The sequence below is a fragment of the Anomaloglossus baeobatrachus genome, chromosome 2 (assembly GCF_048569485.1).
Source record: "Anomaloglossus baeobatrachus isolate aAnoBae1 chromosome 2, aAnoBae1.hap1, whole genome shotgun sequence".
Classification (NCBI taxonomy): domain Eukaryota; kingdom Metazoa; phylum Chordata; class Amphibia; order Anura; family Aromobatidae; genus Anomaloglossus; species Anomaloglossus baeobatrachus.
The window spans coordinates 409,760,684-409,773,004 of record NC_134354.1 but is presented as its reverse complement, the minus strand read 5'-3'; the positions used below and the strand labels follow the sequence as shown (position 1 = coordinate 409,773,004).

Genomic DNA, 12,321 nt, shown 5'->3' with positions numbered 1-12,321 from the left:
CCGGGATAAGAGCAAGCTCTGGATCTGAGATTTTAACCCCTTGGATGCAGTTGTCAATAGCGACTGTGGCATATAATTGGTTTGACAGAAGGCTGAACCTTCCTTTGTCACCCCATCCAATGCATAGGAATGAGGTGCTGATAGAGTGTCATTGAAGTTGGGCTGTTACCCCCAACCCCTGCATAGGCATGGGGTAGAAGAAAGAAGGAACATCCAGCTCTTCAGGTGAGGAAAGCCATGGTCTTTATTTTAGCATGCAGACAACGGATGACATGACCAGCACAGCACTACGCGTTTCAGGTGAAATAATCACCCTTAATTATGATCATGATTAAGTGTGATTATTTCACCTGAAACGCATAGTGCTGTGCTGGTCATGTCATCCGTTGTCTGCATGCTAAAATAAAGACCATGGCTTTCCTCACCTGAAGAGCTGGATGTTCCTTCTTTCTTCTATTTGCAATATTGGGCTGCGGCAGTGCCTGTCCATGCTCCAGGGAGAGGCCAGGAGTGAGCGTGTACACGGTGAGCTGATATACATAAATTGGATAGGCATGGGGTGCTGATAGATTGCTATTACAGTTGGGCCTAGCAAGAACCTCCATGTACAAAGGTCTTTGTAGAATACTCACAGGCAGGATAAAATACTGCAAAATGTAGGTAATGTAGTGCTTTATGAAACCAATGAAAAGATGTATAAATAACAAAAAGAACGTAAAAATCGTCACATTTGCACCAATAGTATTATATCATCATCTTACAGTGACAAGCAAAAGGGTAACAATGTTTGAAACTTTTGACTTTCAGGCTATATATCTCATCATCCACTACAGCTTTGAGTGTGACACTACCTTAATTTTATAGACAATCATCTTGGCTATCGCATACATAAATTTGACTTGTAACTATTTAGCATACAATTAGTTATGTAGATTCTTGTCTTGTCATTGCATTGGTACTATTTTGTTCTAGGCGTTTGAAAAATCGTTTTCTTCCTATATATTATAAATTACAACCTGTTTTCAGATTCCCCAATAGTTCAGTGTGTTATTAGGTTGATTCCCAAGTGAAAGTCAATGGCTCGAAACGAGGGGAAGCCATGAAGATGTCTCAAGAAAAAAGAAACAGCATCATCCAGCTCATCAATCTCAGCCAAGACTTGGCGGTCTCTCAGCCAAGAAAATTGCCAAACTGCATCATGTGAGTGCCATGACAGTTGGAAGAATTAGAAATTAAGTCCTTCCATCCATTCAAAAGCCAAGAGGTGAACGTCCAGGCAAAAACTCAAAGTCAAGAAGTCAGCTCATCACAAGGTCTATTAGTTCTGGCGTGACAAATACAGCAGTGGAGGTAACTCGTATGCTTTGTAATAGTGAGATCACAGACGTCCATGCAATCACAGTGTTACGCACGTTACACAAGTCTGGGGTGGCGGGTCAAAAAAGGTGAAGAAGCCTCAACTTCAATATCATCACAAGAAGCGTCGACTCGAGTTTGGAAAAAAGTACAAAACTTGGACAGTAGAAGATTGAAAATAGGTGATTTGGAGCGATGAGATGAAAGACAATTGACTAGGTTCTGATGGGTGCAAATGGGTCTGGAAGAAACAAAGTAAAAAGGGGTTAATGGATCCAGAAATTTAAGTACCTGTCAAATTCAGTGAAGAAAGCCTGATGATATGGCATTGGATACTTGACCAGGATCGATGGTAGTCTCAATGCTGACCTAAGTGAGTATCCTACAAGACAAGTTATTTTGCACACTTGAGTACTATGGGTAAAATAGGATGACATAGTGTTGTACCAGGACAGCGACCTGAAGTATATGTTGAGATTGGTGAAGAAATGGTTCAATGACAATGAAGTAGAGGTGCTGTATTGACCCCCCAGTCCCCAGACCTCAACTCAATCAACACTTGTGGGTATAGTTGAAGAAAAAGCTGTACCTATACCCAAGTGAGTTGACCAGTATGCACCAATATTGGGAAGGTGTAGAAAAGACCAGGGATCAGATTTCGGTTGAAACATGTTTGATTCTGATCGAGAAAATGCTAAGAAAAATTCAGGCAATGTTGAAAGCCAAAGGGTATGTGCTCACGATCAGGACTCACTGCGTCCTAGATGCAGTGGGTCCTGACCTGTCGGGCCGCGTGTCTCCTCCGCAGGAGAATGCAAGAGACCGCAGCAGCTCGTACCCACGATCAGGGTTCAGTGCGATGCAGTCTCTCGCTTGTGTTCTCCCTACGGAAGACGCATGTGATTCTGCAGCCAACAATTGACATGCTACGGTCTGGAGAGATGCACCGCAGGTCAGTGTTTACTGTGGAAAAAACAAGCACAGTGGGCACGGGATTTCTAGAAAACCCATTCACTATGCTTGTACTGTGCAACACAGCGTTTTGGACGCAGCTGAATCATGCTACGTCCAAAACGCAGCAAACACTGATCATGGGCACACACCCCAAGGTAGATTTCCAAAATACTAACAAAATAATAATAATTTAAACTTTGATATTAAGGAGCAAAACAGTAACAATTGACATGACAAGTATATGCATAACTAATCGTATGCTAAATAGTTGCAAGTCAAATTTATGCATGAGCTAGCCGAGATGATTGTCCATAAAATGAAGGTAGTCTCAAGTCATATATTTCCATATATTTATGTGGTCAGATATTTCCAGATATGGTCCTTTTTACTTAAGGCTACTTTACACACTGCGATATCGGTCCCGATATCGCTAGTGTGGGTACCCGCCCCCATCTGTTGCGCGACACGGGCAAATCGCTGCCCGTGCCGCACAACAGCCGTCACACATACATACCTGTCCGGCGACGTCGCTGTGACGGGCGAACCGCCTCCTTTCTAAGGGGGCGGTCCGTGCGGCGTCACAGCGACGTCACTGAACCGCCGCCCAATAGCAGCGGAGGGGCGGAGCTGAGCGGGACGTAACATCCCGCCCACCTCCTTCCTTCCTCATAGCGGCTGGGAGGCAGGTAAGGGGAGCTTCCTCATTCCTGCGGCGTCACACGCAGCGATGTGTGCTGCCGCAGCAACGAGGAGCAACCTCGTTACTGCTGCAGTAACGAGATTTGAGAATGGACCCCCGTGTCGCCGATTAGCGATTTTGCACGTTTTTGCAACGATGCAAAATCGCTTATCGGTGTCACACGCAACGGCATCGCTAATGCGGCCGGATGTGCGTCACGAATTCCGTGACCCCAACGACTCCGCATTAGCGATGTCGCAGCGTGTAAAGCCCGCTTTAGTGCTAATTTTTATGGTCTTTACCAAGGGTGTGAGGCTCAAAGCATTCTCAGCATTATTACTTTAATCGTCATTCCTGCTTGTTAAAGACTATTAAAATTAGCACCAAATTAAAAGGCCCATGTCTCTGGAACCGCAAGAAAAACAATAGAATGCTAAGGGAAAAAGGGGGAATAAAATAAGAGAGCAGCTACTTTTGACCTGGTGACAGGTCCTCTTTAATGTGTGTTTATACTGCAGGGCTCCTTCTAATGATGAAGAATCCTGGCGTCAAACACAAGAAACCTTTTCAGCCGTGCCAGTGAAATTTGTCTTCTCTTCCTGGAATCTGGGAGAGTTTTTTTTTCTAAACAGATAAAGGTTATTTAGGATATGAAGCAAACTGCACATCAGAACTATGCACCAACATAGACAAACATTTTGATCAAAAGTCACAAAAGGCTGCAAATAAAATTTCCAGAAATTATCATTGTCCCATAAAAGGAACAAATATTTGGACTATTGTTCTCAAGGGAACTGAAGAAGGGCCCTAAGCTTAACAATTAGCATACACGTAACTTAACCCCTTAGTGACAGAGGCAATTTTGGCCTTGATGACCAAGCCCACAGTTTTCAAATATGCCTGAAACACATTACAGAAATCATATGGCATTTGCAGAGTTCTTGAAGTGTCATAATAGCAGAAACCTTTTACAAGTAACCCCATTTTGGAAACGATATCCCTCGAGAAGCCACATGTGCTTCACAGATGCTTATAACATTTGGACTTGAAAACCAACACTTACATTTTTTTCATTATCGAGTTTTTCATTTTCACACGCGGTAATAGTAGAAAATGTTTCTTACAATTGTCATTTGTACGCAACAATACGCCACATGTGGTTGTTCGCTACAGATTGGGCAGAACACAGAAAAGAAGGGTGCCCCTTTGGCTTTAGGACCGCAGATTTTTATGGGAAATATATTGTGAGCAACTTTAGCAGAGTCCCTGAGGTGCCAGAACAGGAAAAACAAGTGATCCCATTTTGGAAACTACATTGCTCAAGGAACTCATCTAGGGGTGTAATGAGTATTTTGAACCCACAAGTGCCTCAAAGAAATTTATTGCATTGGGCCATGGAAATCTATTATATTTTTACTATTAAAATATTATACTAGCTGCAATTTTTTATCTTGACAAGGGGTAATAGTTAAAAATGGACCACACAATTGCGCGATTTCTGCTGAACAAGATGATAGCCCATATGTTAATGTAAACCACTGTTTGGCCACATGGCACAGTTCAGAACAAAGGAATTCTATATGATTTTTGAAGGTCAAATTTTGCTTTACTGGTTTGTGTACACCTTTTGCAGAGACCCTGAATATACCAGAACAGCAGAACAACCCTCTCCCCCTCCCAAAAGTAAGCCCATTTTGGAAATAATTTCCGATACCACTTTAATCGCCATTATCTCTCCGACAACACACACGTCCGGGTTGTACTTTGATTAAAGTGGTATCGGAAATAGTGCTCCAGCGTGCGTGCCATCCCTCCTTTTGATGGTGAGTGTTAATTACTGGTGGCTGAAGTGTTCGCACCTGTGTTAAGATCTGCGTGATTATCTACTTGGGCTGCACTGTATACTTATGGGTCAGAATTGGTGGGCCCGGCCAACTACAGCAACTGGTGTATGGACTTCTTATCGAAAAAGAAAAAAGGACAGCTTACTGGCAGTAGAGATCCCTCATGCAGCGTCTATGTCCTATGGGGCCGCACTAAGTAGGGTCGATGCCCTTCCAGGAGCAAATAGTGAAGCAGTTTCAAAATTTCCAGCGAATCCAAGTTGCCAAAAAAAAAAATTCTCATAATAAATTCTAAAATGTATTTGTTAATTTGATTAGAAAAAAACACTACATTTGAATGGCTGGTAGAAAATTAACATGGTGTCCCAGACTACGCGTTTCAGAGATATGCTACGCCTTCATCATGGTCTGGAAATTTTGAAACTGCTTCACTATGGACTTATTATGGTGCCTTCTTAAGGACTAGACCTGATACGAGTGGTACCTGGTGTCTACCAGCAGCTAAGTCCATCCTCACCATCAATAGCTCTGGTGAAAACCTGGTAGGTACTTAGTCATGCCCCTTCAGGGTAAACCCAGTCCATCGCGCAATGGATCCACATGCCTGCGTGCGTGTAACAGTGTTTTTGATAGTTGAGACACAGGTCTTGGGAGCTGTGTTCCTTCAAACTGCACCCTGTCTGGACATGTGACTAGGACAAGTGAACCTCTTTGTTACGTGCTGGTGAATATTAGATTACATTCTTTTATAACACCTTTAAAGAGTAACTAAGCCTTCATTGTTTTTTTAATAATTTTGTAAAGCATGGATAGTTATGAATCTTTGCAAACCACTTTATTTGTCTTCATTCCTGTAAAAAAGAAAAATTGCATGCAAGTCGCTTACAAACCAGCGACTTACATGCATATTTTTTTACAGGAACGATGACAAATCTTCCAGTAAAGTGATTTGCTAAATTTTATAATGTCTTCCTGGACAAAAGTCTTAAGAAATATAAACATTTAGTCACTCAAATAACAGTATAGACAAAGGATAATTCACAAGTGAGTTGTAGAAATACAGGTGTAATCTACAATTGGTTTCATTCAGCTGCCCTAACCCTATTGTGCCCAATTAAACCCTACATTTAATTCCTTCCATGATCTTCCATTGCAGGCTAATTTCTTTTGATGGCTTAATCAACCTCATCAGTGGGATTTAAGTCCATTAGAGTTCACAAAAAGAATAATGCTGTATTTCAGAGTAAGGCCGGAGTCACACTTGCGATTGACTCGCACGAGTGCAATGTGAGAAAATCTCGCATTGCACTCAGATCAATGTTAATCAATGAGGCAGCTCCGATCTGCTTTTTTTTCCTCAGCTCAAATCGGACTGAGGAACAAATCACAGCATGCTGCGATTTCTAGAATGTCTCGTGCGAGACTCTCCAATGCAAGTCTATGGGTGCGAAAGAAAAACGGATGTCACACAGACAGCACACGGACTATCCTAGTGACCTCTGTTTTTCTGCATACAATTCTATCATGTAAATATACGACAAGGAGAACCGGAGTATATATAGTGCAAAATGTATCAAAACTTTATATGAAATATTACAATACAATACTCAAGTGTTAATTGATCAAAAATAATGGCTATGATAAAATTAGATAAAATCAGCATAGGGAAAAACAACATCTGGAAATGGATCAAGAGATGGTAACAATACACTGCACTGATAACATATATAAAAGACATCGATGGTAAGAATACTAGGTGAAATTATTGGTGGATGAAAAGTTTATATAACATGTGCATGTGAAAATACCCCAATCGGGGGGGTAACATATAAGCCAAGTGGGTACAAATCACAAAATATATACATTGTTTACACATGGAAAATCGATTCAATTATAAATGGATGCAGTGCTAGATATTAAGCAAGAATCACCTAGGTAACATATAAGTAACATATATCATATGGTCATATGAATGTAATCAGCAAGAGTACTATGTGCATCCATGAATGGATGCATGGCAAGATCCACAAGCAGAGTGTTCCCAAATGTAGCAGCAACTGAGCCTACTGACGCACGTTTTGCCAGAAATATAGACCAAGTGGTCTACATTGGGGTATTTTCACATGAACTATGTTATATAAACTGTTCATCCACCAATAATTTCACCTAGTATTCTTACCATCGAAGTCATTTATATATGTTATCAGTGCAGTGTATTGTTACCATGTTCTTGATCCATTTCCAGATGTTGTTTTCCCCCCATGCTGATTTTATCTAATTTTATCATGGCCATTATTCTTGATCAATTTACACTTGAGAATTGTATTGTAATATTTAATAAAACTTTTTGATACATTTTGGACTCTATACAGTATACTCCGGTTCTCCTTGTCGTATTGTTATAATGGAGTTATTGGTGGCTAAAGATTGACCCCAGATCGGGGATCTGTAGACCCACACACATTATATGGTTATGAGGAAAATAATTCTAATTCTATCATGTAGCAGAGAACACTGTAAATGCTGCTGTACATGACTGTAAATGAGTAACAGCTGCTGAGGAAAAAAACGGATTGCACACTGACAACACACTGAGAGCACATGGATGAAAAGTGAGAAAAAATCATCCTACTCTCCGGCATGAGAATCGGACCGATTTTTCATATGCAAGTGTGACACCGGCCGTGACAATCTGGATATGCAAAAGTAAGTGCTTAATTAAGGCTATGTTCACACAGGGCTTTTTTGGTAAGTTTTTTCCTGACCAAAACCTGATCTTATGGCAGGAAATCTCCTTTGAGTCACTTGCGTTTTTGGTGCGTTTTTTAGTGGCGTTTTTGGTGCATTTTTTCTACAAAATGGGTCGTATCAATAAAAAAACATTGCAAAAATACTGCAAAGAATTGACTTGCTCATTCTTTGAAATCTGCAGCAAAAACGCAGATATTTGACAAAACAATCTGCGGGTGTTTGTGTGTGTGTGCATGAGATTTCACAAATCTTATAGACTTTAGTTGGACTGTAAAAGGCAGCTTTTTATTAGCATGGATTTGCATAAAACCACGGCAAATCTGCAGCTAAAAAAAAACGCAGCAAAAACTTACCAAAAAAGCCCTGTGTGAACATACCCTTATAGTAGTCAGATTAAACAGTCCTGTACTGGCTCTGTCTTAGCAAGATGACTGGTATATGGCTATGTTCACACAGGGCGTGTGTGCAGTGGTTGTTCCCTGACCAAAACCTGATCTTGTGGCAGAAATTCTCCTGGCAGTCTTCTGCAGTTTTGGTGCGGTTTTTATGGCGTTTTTTATGGCGTTCTTGGTGCGTTTTTGATGCGGTTTTGGAGTGTTTTTTTATGGCCACTGCTATGGATGCAGGGGGACACAGAACAAGTAATCAGCTGGCACTAGAGTCAGCTGATCTGAACTCAGTTGAACTCCTGACCTTACAGCCCGCACACGGTCACAAGTGAATGGCAGCTGGCAGTGACTGCTATTAATCTCCATCCATCGCAGCGTGTACGTGCTGTGAGGTCATGAGTTCAGATGACTCCCGATCAGCTGACTCCAGTGTCAGGTGATTAGGAGTTGTGTGTCACGCTGTCATGTGCGGTCACATCCTACTTTTCATCAGATTTTGCTACCAAAACCTGATGAAAACCGGATGACTACTTCATGGGTCAGGTTTCACAGCGGTATTGGCACTTTCTCATTGCTCTCTGTGGGAGCAATAACGCTGCAATAATGCTGCAAGAATTGACATATTCATTCTTTAAAACCCTGACCCACAACGCAGGTATTTGTCAAAACATTCAGGAAAAAAATCCTGATTTGTTTGTGTGTACTGTATGTACATGAAGATTTCAGAAATCTCATAGACTTTGCTGGGACTGTAAAAAGCAGTGTTTTTAGCATGGATTTGCATAAAACCAAGGCAAATCTGCAGCTAAGAAACGCTGCAAAACCTGACCAAAAACACCCTGCGTGAATTTTCTTACTATCAGTTTTACTTGCATTTTTGATGCTGCATATTTTTGCTGCTTCAAAAATGCAGCATTTTACAGTACACACAAAGTGGATCGGATTTATAGAAATCTCATGTCCACTGTGCTGCTGTTTTACGATGCGTAAACTCACCCGAGGTGCGTTTTTCCAAGCCGCGGCATGTCAATTTCTCTTGCTGGTACACTGAGTCTTCTATGCAGAATTTCCACATAGACTTGTATTAGATCCTGAAATTCTGTATGTAAAAAATGCACATCCATTTTTGGTGCGTTTATGTGTCGCCCTGGGATAAGGGGTACTCAGATCCGGGCCACGGGGTCACTTCTGTGGGTATCACGGTGGCGTGACCCGGTCTGTGATCCCAGGCTCCACAGTAAGAAGGGGATTAGGTAAGGGAGATTGTCCGTGACGCCACCCGTGGTGTGCGGTGAGGTAACGGAGCACCGCCGCTGCCGGTAAATGGATCCCGGGGATGGTGGTGGGCAGCAAGGTGGTGATTTCCCTCCACGGGTAGGGTGTTGGTGTCCCGGGACCCCGGTGAGGTGGTGCAGAGAGGAGATGGAGACCGTCTGAGAGCTGTGCGCCCGGTTGGAGCGGGGGATGTTGTTACTCACAGTTCGCTTTGCAAGAAAATTCACTCAGAGTCAGGAATTAACCAGAAATTGCCGGAGTCCGCAGCCTTCGGTACGGAGAGTGTTTAAGTCACACACATGGTGCAGCAGCCCCTGTTCTTTCCCTGCAGCCAGGTGCCTTTTTCTCCACTCTTTCTCTTTCTTTCCTCCTCAGCCGGGAACGGGGAGTCCACTCCCCTGCAGTGATTCGGGATCTCTTTCGATACCGGCGGGCCACTACCCTGCCCCGGTCACCTCAAGTCTCTTCCTCACTAACAGCCTGTCCCGACCCTTTTGGAGCACACTTCTGTAGCAGCCCGGGAGCTACAACTCCGGGCTCCTCTCCCTCTCCCCACACACTCTGCTCCAGCCCCTCCCCTCCCGCTCAGTTTAGCTCTTACACTGGGGGGGGGTCTGTCCTGCTGCACTGGTGTGGGATCAGGTTACCAAGGAGGAGAATGGCCTGCACTTTGCTGGATGTCTGCAGGTTCTGTGACACCCTGGTTTTGCCAGGGCGTCACACACCCCCTTGGTAAAACACAGCCCGTCCTCGGGCTGTCTGGGCACCGACATTTATTGTAACGGGAAAAAGAAAGTGCACACATTACAACTATACATCTTCCCACATCGGGAGGTACGTTTACTAAAACTTTAAACTATTCTGCCACCCCACACCTGCGATGCAGATGGCCTTCTCCTGAACTTGAGGATGTTCAACAGGGGTGACAGTCCATAAAACAGTCAACTTTTTTTTAACTTGCAGGTAGCCGTCCATGCTCCGCTACCACTGCTGCTGCCACCACTCCCAGTACAGGGCACGGGTCCCGTGCTCTGCCTCCTGCTCAGGAGCCAGGCCCACTCAGATGCCCTCGGCGCCAGCTTCAACCGGCCTCGCTAACTGCCGAGAGCCCCATTTCTCAGTGGCCTGCTCCTCCTCTCTGCAGGTGCACTCCGGCTGCTCCACAGCCAGGACGGGGTACCTGGGAGCGGCAGGCGCCGCATCTGAGGCAGACTTCCAATCAGGTGCCACCTCTGTTGCGGCCGGGCGGACTGCTGGAGCCAACATCATCACCGTTGCGGCCGGGCGGGCTGCTGGAGCCGACGTCATCACCGTTGCGGCCGGGCGGACTGCCGGAGCCGAGGTCATCACCGTTGCGGCCGGGCGGACTGCCGGAGCCGGGTGAGATGTCATCGGGGTTGCGGCTACTGCTTGTCCAGGAACGGAATTAGGCAAAGTCCTGGTGTCCCTGCCTTTACAGTCCTGGTCACATGAACTGCAGTTCCTTCCTACTGCTCTCCCTTGGTACTCGGGAGCAGTCCTTCTAGCAACTTTTAAAGTTTTCCTTTCGCTTCCGGTCCTCTGGAGCTTCGCTTCCGCCCACGTTTTCAGGGGGCGGAGCCTCTTTTTCACGCCCGCCGCTCGGGGAAGAAGGCGCCAAGCTGTTGTTTTTGGCACCTAAAATGGCGGCTAAAATGGCGGACTTTGAGATTTTTCCTCAGCGGGACGCCGCTGACGGACGGGACAAGGCGCACTTCCACCGGTAAGTGGATGGGTTCGATCCTGTTCGTGACGCCAAAATGTGTCGCCCTGGGATAAGGGGTACTCAGATCCGGGCCACGGGGTCACTTCTGTGGGTATCACGAGGGCGTGACCCAGTCTGTGATCCCAGGCTCCACAGTAAGAAGGGGATTAGGTAAGGGAGATTGTCCGTGACGCCACCCGTGGTGTGCGGTGAGGTAACGGAGCACCGCCGCTGCCGGTAAATGGATCCCGGGGATGGTGGTGGGTAGCAAGGTGGTGATTTCCCTCCACGGGTAGGGTGTTGGTGTCCCGGGACCCCGGTGAGGTGGTGCAGAGAGGAGATGGAGACCGTCTGAGAGCTGTGCGCCCGGTTGGAGCGGGGGATGTTGTTACTCACAGCTCGCTTTGCAAGAAAATTCACTCAGAGTCAGGAATTAACCAGAAATTGCCGGAGTCCGCAGCCTTCGGTACGGAGAGTGTTTAAGTCACACACATGGTGCAGCAGCCCCTGTTCTTTCCCTGCAGCCAGGTGCCTTTTTCTCCACTCTTTCTCTTTCTTTCCTCCTCAGCCAGGAACGGGGAGTCCACTCCCCTGCAGTGATCCGGGATCTCTTTCGATACCGGCGGGCCACTACCCTGCCCCGGTCACCTCAAGTCTCTTCCTCACTAACAGCCTGTCCCGACCCTTTTGGAGCACACTTCTGTAGCAGCCCGGGAGCTACAACTCCGGGCTCCTCTCCCTCTCCCCACACACTCTGCTCCAGCCCCTCCCCTCCCGCTCAGTTTAGCTCTTACACTGGGGGGGGTCTGTCCTGCTGCACTGGTGTGGGATCAGGTTACCAAGGAGGAGAATGGCCTGCACTTTGCTGGATGTCTGCAGGTTCTGTGACACCCTGGTTTTGCCAGGGCGTCACACACCCCCTTGGTAAAACACAGCCCGTCCTCGGGCTGTCTGGGCACCGACATTTATTGTAACGGGAAAAAGAAAGTGCACACATTACAACTATACATCTTCCCACATCGGGAGGTACGTTTACTAAAACTTTAAACTGTTCTGCCACCCCACACCTGCGATGCAGATGGCCTTCTCCTGAACTTGAGGATGTTCAACAGGGGTGACAGTCCATAAAACAGTCAACTTTTTTTTAACTTGCAGGTAGCCGTCCATGCTCCGCTACCACTGCTGCTGCCACCACTCCCAGTACAGGGCACGGGTCCCGTGCTCTGCCTCCTGCTCAGGAGCCAGGCCCACTCAGATGCCCTCGGCGCCAGCTTCAACCGGCCTCGTTAACTGCCGAGAGCCCCATTTCTCAGTGGCCTGCTCCTCCTCTCTGCAGGTGCACTCCGGCTG

At 45.7% G+C, this 12,321-nt stretch overlaps 1 protein-coding gene across 1 annotated transcript in view; it reads left to right on the top strand.

Moving 5' to 3' along the window:
- Window positions 1–12,321, top strand: part of RIMS3 (regulating synaptic membrane exocytosis 3) — a 240,738-nt gene that overhangs the window by 183,669 nt on the left and 44,748 nt on the right. The window lies entirely within an intron of this gene.